This window comes from Caretta caretta, chromosome 3 (genome assembly GCF_965140235.1).
Source record: "Caretta caretta isolate rCarCar2 chromosome 3, rCarCar1.hap1, whole genome shotgun sequence".
Classification (NCBI taxonomy): Eukaryota; Metazoa; Chordata; order Testudines; family Cheloniidae; genus Caretta; species Caretta caretta.
Genome location: NC_134208.1, coordinates 200,085,381 through 200,098,272, shown reverse-complemented (window position 1 = coordinate 200,098,272; position 12,892 = coordinate 200,085,381).

The following is a 12,892-nucleotide window of genomic DNA, read 5'->3' as shown; positions in this document are numbered from 1 at the left end:
AGATATTGAGTCATACTATGTAGATATATTAGAAAAGATTGGACATGGAAGTACTGTAGGATGGCCCCCGGCCACAGAGAGAGCAGATAATGATTTATTAATGAGTCCTATTTCTGTGGATGAAATTAGGGAGGCCCTGAGAGAAATTCACAAAGATAGTGCCCCTGGCCCAGATAAAATTACAGTAAACAATTTATGTGATATTTTTAATCTGGATTCCTTAATTCTCATGAGAATTTTTAATATATGGTCTTTAAATAGTCAGGTCCCTGATGTTTTTAAAGAAAATAGAACAATTTTAATTCCTAAAACATGAATTAAGGAAGAATTAAAGAAAGTATCCTCCTGGAGGCCATTAACAATAGGTTCTATGTAGATACAACTGTATACGAAAATTTTAGCTAAAAGATTAATGACTGCAGTCAAAATCTGCAATAGATGAAAAGGTTTTATCTCCGCTCCTGGATGTGAAGAGAATATCTCAATTTTAAACAATTCAATAAAGGGGGCAAAGTGAAATGGAGAGGAATTAGCTATTGTATTTGTGGATTTGGCAAAGGCATTTGATTCTGTGGGACATGGACATATTACGTCCAGCCTGAGAAGGTTTGGGATAGATGAGCACTTTATAGAAATTATAGGGTACCTCTATGAAAATTGCACCACAAGGGTTTGGATGGGTGAAAAGAGCACTGCATCTATTTTAATTAGGAGTGGGGTTAAGCAAGGAGACCCTTTATCTCCTATTTTATTCAATATTGCCATGGATCCTTTATTAACTAGGTTGGAAACAGAGGGCTCTGGGTTTTACGTTCAAGGAAATAGTGTCATGTCGTTGGCATTTGCCGACGACATGGCAATTTTAAGTGGGTTGTATCAAGGGATGGCCAAAAATCTAGGAATTTTAGAATGTTTCTGTAGAAATACTAATCTTTGGGTTAATGTGAAAAAAACTAAGGGATTTCACATACTCGCAAAATACAAAACGTATGTGATTAATCCCAAGGATAATTGGAAACAGGGTACTGAAATTATTGATTATGTACATCCAGGAGAATTCGAAAAGTATTTGGGTGCAAGGATAGATCCTTGGATAGGGATTGGAGGACAAATTGTCTCTTAAGGACAAATTGATTGAACGGAGCAAGAACTTAAGCAAGGCTCCTCTTAAACCAGTCCAAAAACCGAGGATTTTACAAACATATATTTTACCAAGGCTATTTTATAATTTACTTTTAATTGAGCCTCCTTTTTATCTTTTACATGAGTTGGATGTTTTAGTTAGGAAAATAGTAAAACAGATTTTACATCTCCCACAATGTACCGCCGATGGATTATTTTATGCAAGGGGAAGAGATGGAGGACTTGCAGATAAGCATGTTGGGTATTTGTGCACTAAATATGGTTAATGCAAGTGGAGAAGACATATTGTATCTAAAGATAATTGGATAGATTTATCCTATCTATATGCTGGAGAAAATCTAGTAGATAAAATATTGGTTCTTGGTGCAGAAATGGAGGGAGGAGGAATTTTTAGATGGTGTGGGTTGAGGTGTCAGGGGGTAGATATTAAGTATTTTAAGAATGATGTAATTTGTAATTCAATTTTGAAAATATCTTGTATGGTTAGATCCTCCTCACTAATTGACATATTACAACTTAGGGCCAATGTTTACCCTACAAGACAAGTGTTGGAAAGAGGTAGAGAAGGATTAAAGGCCTCCTGTAGATGGTGTGGTAAGGTTAGAGAGACAATACCACACATACCGGGACAATGTTTTAAAACTAAAGAGGCTAGGATAAGAAGACATAATAGGGTAGTTTCCACAGTAGTAGATAAAGTGTGTAAATTGGGGTAGAAATCAATTGTAGAACCTCACCTAAGAACTAAAGAAGGAAATTTGAGAAAGCCAGATATTGTTTTTTTAAAAGGACATATTGCGGTGGTGGTAGATGTCACAATTTGCTGGGAGGATAATGCCGATAGTCTGGAGAAAGCCCACAAAGAGAAAGTCACCTATTACCTCGAATTGGAGGAAGTTATTAAGAAACTAATGGGAGGTACAAATGTCCACTTCTTTGGTCTCATTGTTGGGGCTTGTGGCAAATGGAGAGAAGGAAATGATGATCTTTTAAAAATCTTAGGAATTGAGAGAGGTAAAAATTTTAAGGAAAATATTTGTAGACTCGTTGTATATACCACTGTAGATATGATGACTATGTTCAGTGTCAAGTAGAGATCCCGGAGCGCCATTCCATGTATCTCACTATTACTAAATGTAAGCTATTTTTTTCCATATTTTAAATGTATGGATTATCGGTTATCAATACCTTTATATCCATTGCTATTGATTTATCCGTCCTTTCAGATAGTGGTTTTAAGTCATTAATAAATACTTATAAATCTGGATTTATATTGTATTTTAAGTTATTCTTTTTACTGGACTTCGATGTGGACTGGCTGCTTATAGTAACTAGGAAAGGGCAGGTAATCACGCCTGTACATAAATAGCAGGAAAATTGTGAACCCCTAAAAAACAGAGAGAGCCAAACAGCAAGAGAGCTGGTGTGTTCTTTTTGAGATGTTGCCTTAGTTTTCTATATTCCTTTTTAATTCCCATGCCTTTTTCTTCATGTCTGGAGTTTGTGGCTATACACAAAATACTGAAGTGCATCTAGATTCTTTCCCCAATGAGGATTTAAATGTCTCCCTAAAACGGTTTCACTCTACACTCTGCTCCCCCTCTTATGTATTCATATTCTTGTGCCCAGATTTTTCCCTTGTGCTTGATTCAAATTGATGTCTTATGTGAACTAGCATGTGAAATCAATAGAAGTTTCCATTCAAAGCCTCAATACTTCTGAGGATCTGGGCCCACGTGCTTTCATGAGCTAAAGCAGTCTATGAAAATTATTCCACAGTAAACATCAGGAACTGAAAATCAAGTAATTATTTTATTATTAACATTTTGAAAACTTAAATCAAACAGTGTGATTTAGTTGCAGTTCGTTGTCTTGAAGTGCCAGTTGTCTTTCTGCTCTGAGATTTAATCAAATAGACTTTGAACATTAAAAAAAAAAAAAAAAGACTGCATGCCAGTGTGGTTAATATCAAAACATAGATCTGTTAGGCACATATCAGTCACTTATTTTTGGCTAAGATATCATAGGATCTTCCAGTTATTTCAGTCACCCTGAAAGCCTGATGGAAGGACTAAAAGTTTCTTCAAATGCACTGTTTTCTTGTTTATGCTTCTCTTTAACTCCACCTGCCCAATTATGGGACACACAATGAGAGAAAGCAGGACACAGTATCTTCAGACACCAGAGGAATGCAGACAGCTTTAACCAATAATTACTTTAATTTGTATTTCAGTAGCACCTAAAGACTCCAGTTGAGATATGGCTTCCGTTGTGCGAGGCTTTGTACAAATGCCTAGTGAGAGAGAAAGAGTCCTGTGGCACCTGTTCTGTTCTAGGCCCGGGAGGCCTGCCAGGGGTGCTCCGAAAAAGCGAGGCTCAAATGCGGCAAAGCGGTGAATTGTTGGCTTTATTGAAGGTAAGTGACACACCCGCAACGGGGACTCCAAGCATTGCTGTCACAGAGGTGGAGAGCCCAGCGCACCGGAACAATGCGTGAGACGGCGTCCAACGAAGGGGAGGAAAGCAGGCATTAATATACACTTAACATTATCAGCTCATGTATAATTACTAAGGGGTTGTGCTCCTTTACTGGCAAGGGGCCACACGAGGGCCGGTTGAGGACTGGTTTCAACCGGTTCCTCATGTCCGACACTGACCGATAGTAACCGTCTGCACGAGAAAGCGTTCTTCCCTAGCTAGGCCGTCACAGAGTCTTCCGCAGTCCTTTACAGCACCTTATAGACTAACAGACATATTGGAGCATGAGCTTTCGTGGGTGAATACCCACTTCGTTGGATGAAGTGGGTATTCACCCACTAAAGCTCATGCTCCAATACATCTGTTAGTCTATGAGGTGCCACAGGACTCTTTGCCACTTTTACAGATCTAGACTAACACAGCTACCCCTCTGATGCTTAATAAGAGAGAGATTCTCTGCCCTGAAGAGCTTACAATCAAAATAGATGACAGACAAAGACTAGGAGGGGAAATAGAGGCACAAAGATAAGAAGTCATTTGCCAAAGGTCAGAGAGAAGGTCAATAGCAGAGCCAGAAACCAGAACCCACATCTTGTGTGTCCCAATCCAGTGCCCTATCCATTGATTGCAATGTAGATGATGTGATGAGTTCATAGATAAAGAGGAGAGGACCCAAGAGAAAGTTGAAGAATACGAGAGAAACATATAAAAAAAAAGGAGAGAGGAGGGTTAAGGTTGTTGAGAAGGAGCAAAAGAGGAAAAAAGGTGCACAGGAGGGCAGGAATTCAGCTGCTAGCATCCAGGATTATGAGAGTTAAATCTTTTCAAGACACAAGAGGATGACGTATAAATGACTTGACTGGAAGTGCCGATTTTGCTCTGAACAGCAGCAGCGAGCATGGAATCAGTAAAACCTGCAGAGAAGGGGGCAGAGCAGCAGAGAAAATAGGAAGCAGAGATTTCAAAAGTATAAAAGGTCTGCTCCTCCTCTCCTTTACGCCAGTGTAAATTAGTAGTACCTCCACTGAAATCACTGGAGTTACACTGGTGTAAAACTGAAGTCAGAGGAGAATAAGACTCTGCTGTGTTTTGGCAGGACGAAGGTTCTCCGAGGATGACATTAGACATACTGAACCATCTCCTTCAACTAGTATCATTGAGGTTAATATTTTTGCCTCAGCCTGTGACATGTAGCTCTCAACACACACACACAAATATAAGGAGTACTTGTGGCACCTTAGAGACTAACCAATTTATTTGAGCATAAGCTTTCATGAGCTACAGCTCACTTCATCGGATGCATCGGAAGCTTATGCTCAAATAAATTGGTTAGTCTGTAAGGTGCCACAAGTACTCCTTTTCTTTTTGCGAATACAGACTAACACGGCTGCTACTCTGAAACCTATTGTTAAATTTATTCACCTAAATTTGGTAATTTGAGATTATGTACTGTATGTATCTTATGACTTTTAAGCCAAACTTTGTATTTGTGAATAGCCTAAGTACTATACCCAGATGTACAGACACTCGTTCCTTAACCTGTGTATTATATAATTTTAACATTAGCTTCAACAAAAATTGTAAATCTGTTCTTACCAGTTTAATTACTGAGGCAGAACACTGCACCTACTGGAAGCCTCGACTTGCTATCCTGAAGAAGACTACTGTTTGAAGATGAAATCTATTACTACTGTTTCAAAAGAAGATCTTCATGCTGTTTTGGAGACTCCAGGACAGACCTACAAGACGGCAACAGATTGAGCAATTCCACAGAATTCTTCAACCGCTGCTTTGACTACTGCTGCTCCATGGAACACCCATCGGGAAACAGCCTCTAAGAAGACCCTCAGCACTTCCAGGATGTTGTAGATGAGCAGCACTGATGGGAAAAGTGACTCTTCCTTGAAAAAAAAAAACCCCGTGGAGATGCTGCTGCAGTGAGATCTTGCACCTCGAGGATGACCTTTGGGACATCACAGCCAGGATAAACGTCATCTCATCTGCTCTTCAACAGAAGGATGCTACATGGAGAACTTCACCTGATTTGCTGACTTGAGGTTCATCCACAGGGCCTGGCTCAACTGTGTCCCGCTGAACAGAGCCGTCCGCCTTGGGAATTGGGACAAGCAATGCAGGAAGTGCGGCTATGCCAACGAGACGCTACCCCATGTCTTGTGTAATTGCAAGTCCCATTCTACAGCCTGGCAGCTGCACCACAACACCATCTAGAATCCCCTACTCCGAGCCATCCCACCACTTGTAGGGAAGATGGCCATGAACTCCGCCATCCCCGGAACGGACAGCCAACTGCGACTGGATGTCATCACCACCAACCAGAGGATCATCATGATGGACATCACAGTTCCCTTTGAAAACAGGACCCCGGCCTTCTGTGACTCCCCATCTCGAAAGCCGGAGAAATACCTTCCCTCTGGCTGACACCTTGAGAGCTAGGGGTTACCAGGTTCAAACTCATGCACTGATCATCAGATCCCTGGGCACATGGCACCCCAGTAACGAGCAAGTATTGCAAAAATGTGGAATTGGTCAGCGCTACACTTGGCTGATGTGGCAACTCATGGTGTCGGACATCATCAGGTGGTCGAGGGATATCTACCTAGAACACATCGCTGGACATCGGCAATACCAGGAGAGATAAGCTGGAGTGCCAATGAGAAGCAAAATTGGAAAGTAACTGAAATACTTCTCTGATGAATAATATCTACTAAGGGACAACCTATCCTAAATGCTCAATTACTAAGGGACAATCTGCACTCATTGCTATATTTGCTTTCCACAACCAACTCTCTGTATAACTTTTCCATGAGTGATGTATCCGAATATTTAGGATACTAATATCTAAATTGTATCATTAAATTTATTAATCTTATTTGGGTTGCTGATTACATACTGTGTGTATTGTATTACTTTTAAACCAATCTTTGTACTTTTGGATAATTTAAGCACTGTACCCAGATGTACAGACACTCTTTTCTTAACTTAGGTATTAATTAATTTTAACATTAGCTCGAATACAATTTTTAACTCTGTTATATCCGTTGTACAAATGAGGAAACTGTGTCACAAATAGGAGACGTGACTTACCAATGACTCACTGATAGCACTAGCATAACAGCTAGGGTACCTTTTTCCCTGCTCTAACCTCTGGCAAACAAAGCCTTTGTTGTAAAGAATGTCGAACATAGAAATACTGTATCTTCCCAAACCTGAGGCTAGCCAGGAATTGAATCTGGGCTGAGGTATGAACTGAGCCTGCAGCAACATTGCAACTTAACCTTAACTCAGATTCATTTACAGAATGGAGCTAGTTTAGCTAAATTACAGTGGCAGCTTTTATTTATTTATTTATTTTTTAATTTTCATTTGCAGTGCTCTACGGCTAATAAAACTGTCAATTTTCTTTTACTTCAATGAAAGGTCACCCCCCCGACAACAGCCACTCCGCCTTCTAACAGCTAGTGCCTTTATTAATATTTAAAAAGTACACAGTGATATTTCCAAAAGGTCAGACTTTTAAAAGACATAAAATGTCAACCCTAATTCCTCTCCCTCCCAGCCTCTGACCCCCTTCACCACCATTGTAACGTTCCCTTTTCGATACAGTACTTAGAGTGAATTGTGTTAAATCAGATAAGCACCAAGGGCTAGATGACAAAGAGGAAGGGGAGAAGGTCTTCTGTTTATGGCACTGGACTTTGATTCAGAAGATCTGGTTTCTGGCTATGCCACAGGCTTTCTGTGTGACCTCAGCCAAGTCACTTAATCTTTCTGGCCCTGATTCAGGAAGGTACTTTAGCACATGCCTAACTTTAAGCATGGGTAAGGCTAAGAGTTGGCCATGGAGGTGATGGATTCTGTGATTTTTTGTGAGCTCCACAACGTCAGCCTGGGATGGTGGGGCTTGGGCAGTCAGTTCAGAAATACGGAATTGCTTTTGATAAAGTCAATTCTTTTGTCACTGACAATGCTACATATCCAAACAAAACCTGGGAACGTAGCCTCAAAGCACTTTTTCTGAATCTGGTGCATGAACGCGCACTGCAATTCTTCTCAGCTTAGTGGGTGATACCTGGAGAAAAACCATTTGGAAAAGTAAAAGAACTCGGCATTGCTGTAAAACGTGCATTCACTGCCTGCCCTGTTCGCAAAGCACGGGTCCATCAATCGTTGCAGGAAAAAGGGAAAATGCCTGAAATTCCACCTTCCCCAGTAATCACACAGTAGAACAGCTGGTTTGAAGCTGTCCCTTTTCAGACCTGCCACGTGCAGAATTACGTGGATTTTTTTTTTTAAAGAGGAGAAGGAGCAAAGCTGCAGTTCATCTGCTGAAGATGTGGTCACTTTAATTAACTCAATGGAAATTAAAGCAGATATTGCGTCCATCGAAGCGTTTGGACAGAGAATAACGGCAACTCTCCCTGCTTATGGAAACCAGAAATCAGATTGCATAAGGTGGCAAATGATTTGGCTGATCTTGCCAGTGGGGCAAAGTCCTTCAGTGGCATGACTGACAACCTGATAGCTAAGAGAGCCCTTCACAAAAACAGCGCTGAAAATCAAAGCCTACATGACTGGTTCTGAATGATATCTGGCTGGTGAATCTTGCCCACATGCTCAGGGTTCAGCTAATCGCCATATTTGGGGTCGGGAAGAAATTTTCCTCCAGGGAAGATTGGAAGAGGCACTGGGGGGGTTTTCGCCTTCCCCTGCAGTGTGGGGCATGGGTCACTTGCTGGAGGATTCTCTGCACCTTGAAGTCTTTAAACCATGATCTGAGGACTTCAATAGCTCAGACATAGGTGAGAGGTTTATCGCAGGAGTGGGTAGGTGAGATTCTGTGGCCTGCATTGTGCAGCAGATCAGACTAGATGATCATGATGGTCCCTTCTGACCTTAATGTCTATGAGTCAACCCTCTGCCAGTTTGTTTTTTTTGTCTGCTGAGTGTTTGATCCCAATCAGACCAAACTTCTTGACCTTCCATCACTAAATGTATTTGAGTCTATTCCCATGTTTAAAGACAATGAGTTGGCAAAAGCTGGGTTTTGGAGTGATGGCGGTGCAGTTTCTAAAATGAAGTGCCTTGACCTTGTGGAATTTTGGTACAACTTAAAAGATCGCTTTCCAAGCCTGGCTGTAATAGCCCTGAGGTGCTGATTGGTGCCCATTAACTGTGCGGATTGCGAGAGACCATTTTCGTCTCACAAAGAAATATCTTGCGAGATGGCAGATGCTCAATCAAAGATGACAACCTGGCGATGTACAACATGCTATTTCAGAATCGTGGAAGGCTTTAAGTGTTCCTAAATGACCATTTTCCACTCTAACAATTAATCTTGTCAGCAGTCAAAATTATATAAGGTTTAATAGGTAATTTAAAAGCTTCTGTACTGATGTAGTGAAAACTGCATTACTGTGTGTATATGACCGTGATTTTATTGTTTATTGCCCGTGTCCTGTCTGTGACTTTTACTAAAAATACTCATGACAAAAATCTTAGCCTTAAGCATGGGAAGTCAAAGAGCCTACTCTCATGATCAAAGTTATCTAAGGGTTCAGTCCCTTCCTGAACTGAGGCCTCTGTGCCTCAGTTTCCCCAGCTGTAGAATGGGGAAAATAATTCTCTTTCTCCCACCCTTTGACAGTCTTGTCTAGATAGTAAATGCTGTAGGATGTGTATGTAAATCACTTGGCAGAATGAGCCTCTGATCTCAGGAGGGGACACTAGCCACCACTGAAGTACAAATAAGTGTAAAGTCTCCTTTCTCCATGTAACACTAGGGCAAAATCTCTCCCTAGTGCTCAAGAGAGTACCCCAAAGTTTGTCCCAGTAGATGCCCTCCAGGCTTCCATCTTGGCAAACAGGATTCCTGAACCAAAAAGCACAAGTGGGTCTTTGCATGTTCTATCTCAACTGAGCTGGCCAGGGTGGGATTTGGCCTCAGGTATGGGCTAAAGCAGCATTTACTGTAGTCAGCCCCAAATTTCCTTATACCTTTTCTTAGCCTGATGTCCATAATAATGTCCTCATTTAGTTGCTCATGCATGGAATTTGCCAGGAACATTCATCTTTTACCTAGAGAGGAACAGTGGGAAAAGCCAAAGATCGTTGGGTGTTACCAAAACAAGTTCAGCAAATCTGAACCCAGACACCTGAATGGTCTTCTTTGGGATTAGGGTATTGAAGTAATGAATGGGCTCTTTGGGGTCAGCAGTATGATGCGATGCCATCAATATGTGCTTCAACAGGTAATGCAAATGTCATTGCATCAAGATACAAACTCAGAGACAAGCATGTATACAGCAGTTCTGATCCCCTAAGGGCCTTCCCCCTATGAAAAAATGGGGATGTCGACTTGAGAGGATGAACTCTGGGGTAAAAACAGCAGAGAGGGTAAATCAATGGTTCCCACTCTGAGCCAGGAGTGGCAACAAGCTACCCCAAGGGCGCCGAGGGCAGAGAAGGGGAGGCGTGGGCGTGGAGAAAGCTGCATGACCTTGGAACCACCTTGGCATCCCACTGCAAATATGTTTCATTACGTAAAGCCACTGGGAGCTCTGAACATCAGGCCACTTCAGGTGCCTCACTTTAGCCATTCCAATTTTGAAAGCTTTAGCCTAAATGACTCGCTTGGCACCATAGAGAGAGCCAAAGACAGACGCAGGACTAGCATGCAGCTTGTTCCCCATCTACCTTGATCTTGTTCCCAGTGTGTAAGCCACTAGCCCAAGCCTCATTTTCTCAGGCATCTTCATAGTAATATGGGCCAGAACCTCATTCCTCTCTCTGGTCCCTTTAATCCTCGTCTAAGGCACCAGGGATCCAGCTAGAAAGCTGCCTTAATAGGGCAGTTGAGGGTTCCCCCAGTATGGGGATAGAACCGGCATAGTTATAGCTGGTTCTATATCATCCACTCCCCACAACTGACTTTCCAGGGCACATAATGGGTGGAAACCAGAGGGTACTGCACCCCAGCAATCACCGACAACGTAACTGTTCTTACGAGGCCACAATGAGCCAGCATAGATCACAACAGACCTGTGGCACCTCTAACCTAAGTTAAATGGCCAGTAATAGCTTCCAGCTGCTCCAGGATTAGGGCAAGCATAAAGGTGTCTTTGCCTCACCACCACCACCTGGGCTGAGCTTTGAGCATAACTTGCTGGATGTGAGGATCTGACCTATTGCTGGCAGAACTGAACACACAGCCGCAGGGTTCAGTGGACTTGAACTCCAGTTGGAGCCGGCTCAGTTTTCTGCCGAGCCATCTACCTGGCACTAATCAGTAATGACCCTTGTGCCACAGCACCGGGCGTCAACTTGCCCTATGCAATGGGCTCTTCCACAGCTGATTCTTCTCTGATAAACAAACACCACTACAGTGGAGGAGACCATCAAAAATGGAGGCAAGCAGCTGCTAGACAGTCACTAGTTTCCAACGGTAAATTACTCAGTGGAGCGTCATCGGTCAGTGCATGCTTTCTGGAAAAAACTGCTAATGGACAATAGCTCACGAGCAGGGAAGCATTCCGGGTGCAGGTTTTTAATGCCCAATGCTGATTGGCAACAGGCTGCATGTTCGGTCCTCTCTCCCTCCCTCGAATCCAGTTCATTTTTCATAACCAAGCTGAGTAAAGCAATCCCCCTCAAGAGCACAAGTAACAGCCAAAATCCATCAGCGTAACACACTATTTATGGTAATTTCAAACCCATATTGGGTTGTGAGGCAGGAATGGGGAATTGCAGGACTATGCGCTACTGCAAGGTAAGAAGGCAAAGGCAGTCAGATGCATCTTTATGACCACATCAAATGCCAGTGTGATTATGCTACAAGTCCCCACCGAGATAAATTTTACCCTCTAATAAGGTTCACCTAAAGGGGGATGCACTGAAGTTCCATTCTGTAAGTGTTGCAAATAAGAATTAATGATCAGGGCTCTGGCTCTTAGCTAACTATGAATATACATTAAAATCCTAGAAAAATGTCTTCTATTGTGTGTCGCTGAAGAACTCTTGCTATCGTAATCCTCAATAAAAGTTCAAAAAGACAATTGTGTTGGAAAAAAATCTCTCTTAAGCACTACTTCCCTCGTGCAGTGACGGGTTTACCACATAGCTCTTTTTACATTGGCTCAAACGGTCTTTTCTCAGCAGCTTTTCAAGTGGAACAATTCTGGCTTCTGCTTATGACCCATTGAATTCTAGGGTAAGATGAATAGTTTATAAAAGAGCACCCGGGATAAAATCCTTGTTTAAAAATGGCAAGAAATTACATTTTCGAACATTCCCTTCATGCAGAATGGGAGCCTATATTTGAGTGAGATATTAAATACATGTGAAGTAGTGTGCCTTCCACTGTCACACAGTGTTAGCCACCACTAGAGGAAGCAGTAAGTCATCAGTTATACATCCCAAAAGGAGCACCACTCATATTCGAGGTTGATTTTGCTGAAGACACAAAGAGAGGGAGAACACTAACTTGTGGAGTGGAAGGATAGTTCTACAAAGAAAGGCCCAGCACTAAGGAAAGCTGAGCTGATGCCGATATATAAATATTATAGGGGAGACAAAGGGAAGCCAATCTCTCTACAGTATCTGATACCACTGAAGAGAACAATCTGAGATGGGGGGAGGGGAGAGATACATTTCTTTTGTAGCTCAAGGGTTTATTAGTATATGGACAGGTTTCAGAGTAGCAGCCGTGTTAGTCTGTATCCCCAAAAAGAAAAGGAGGACTTGTGGCACCTTAGAGACTAACAAATTTATTTATTTGAGCATGCTCGGGGGTTATGCTCAAATACATTTTTTAGTATATGGAGTAGCCCTCCCTCTGGGATGCGGAATTGAATCTCAACAAAGTGAAATCTGAAATAGATAAATATTTAGGGCTTGATCCAAAGCCCAGTGAAGTCAATGGAAAAACACTCCCATTGACTCTAGTGAGCTTTGTATCAGGCCCTTAAGAGTATTTTTAGATAGTAAGCTCTTTGGGGCTGGGAATCGGCACCATGTCATCTTTTATATTTGTACAGTGCCTAGCACCTTTTGCGGGTGCTAGCAGAAACGAATTATTCTAATAAAATATCTTATCCTCACAGGAGAGAGCTAACAAGAAGTAAGGGCAGTTCCTGTTGGGAAGGCAGGGCCTTGGTGGACTTGTGATCTTTTCCATCTTACATTGTTTCTGTTCCTCCTCTGACTTATGTCCATCCAGTTCATAATAGACCTGGTCCAGTTATTCATTCGGAAT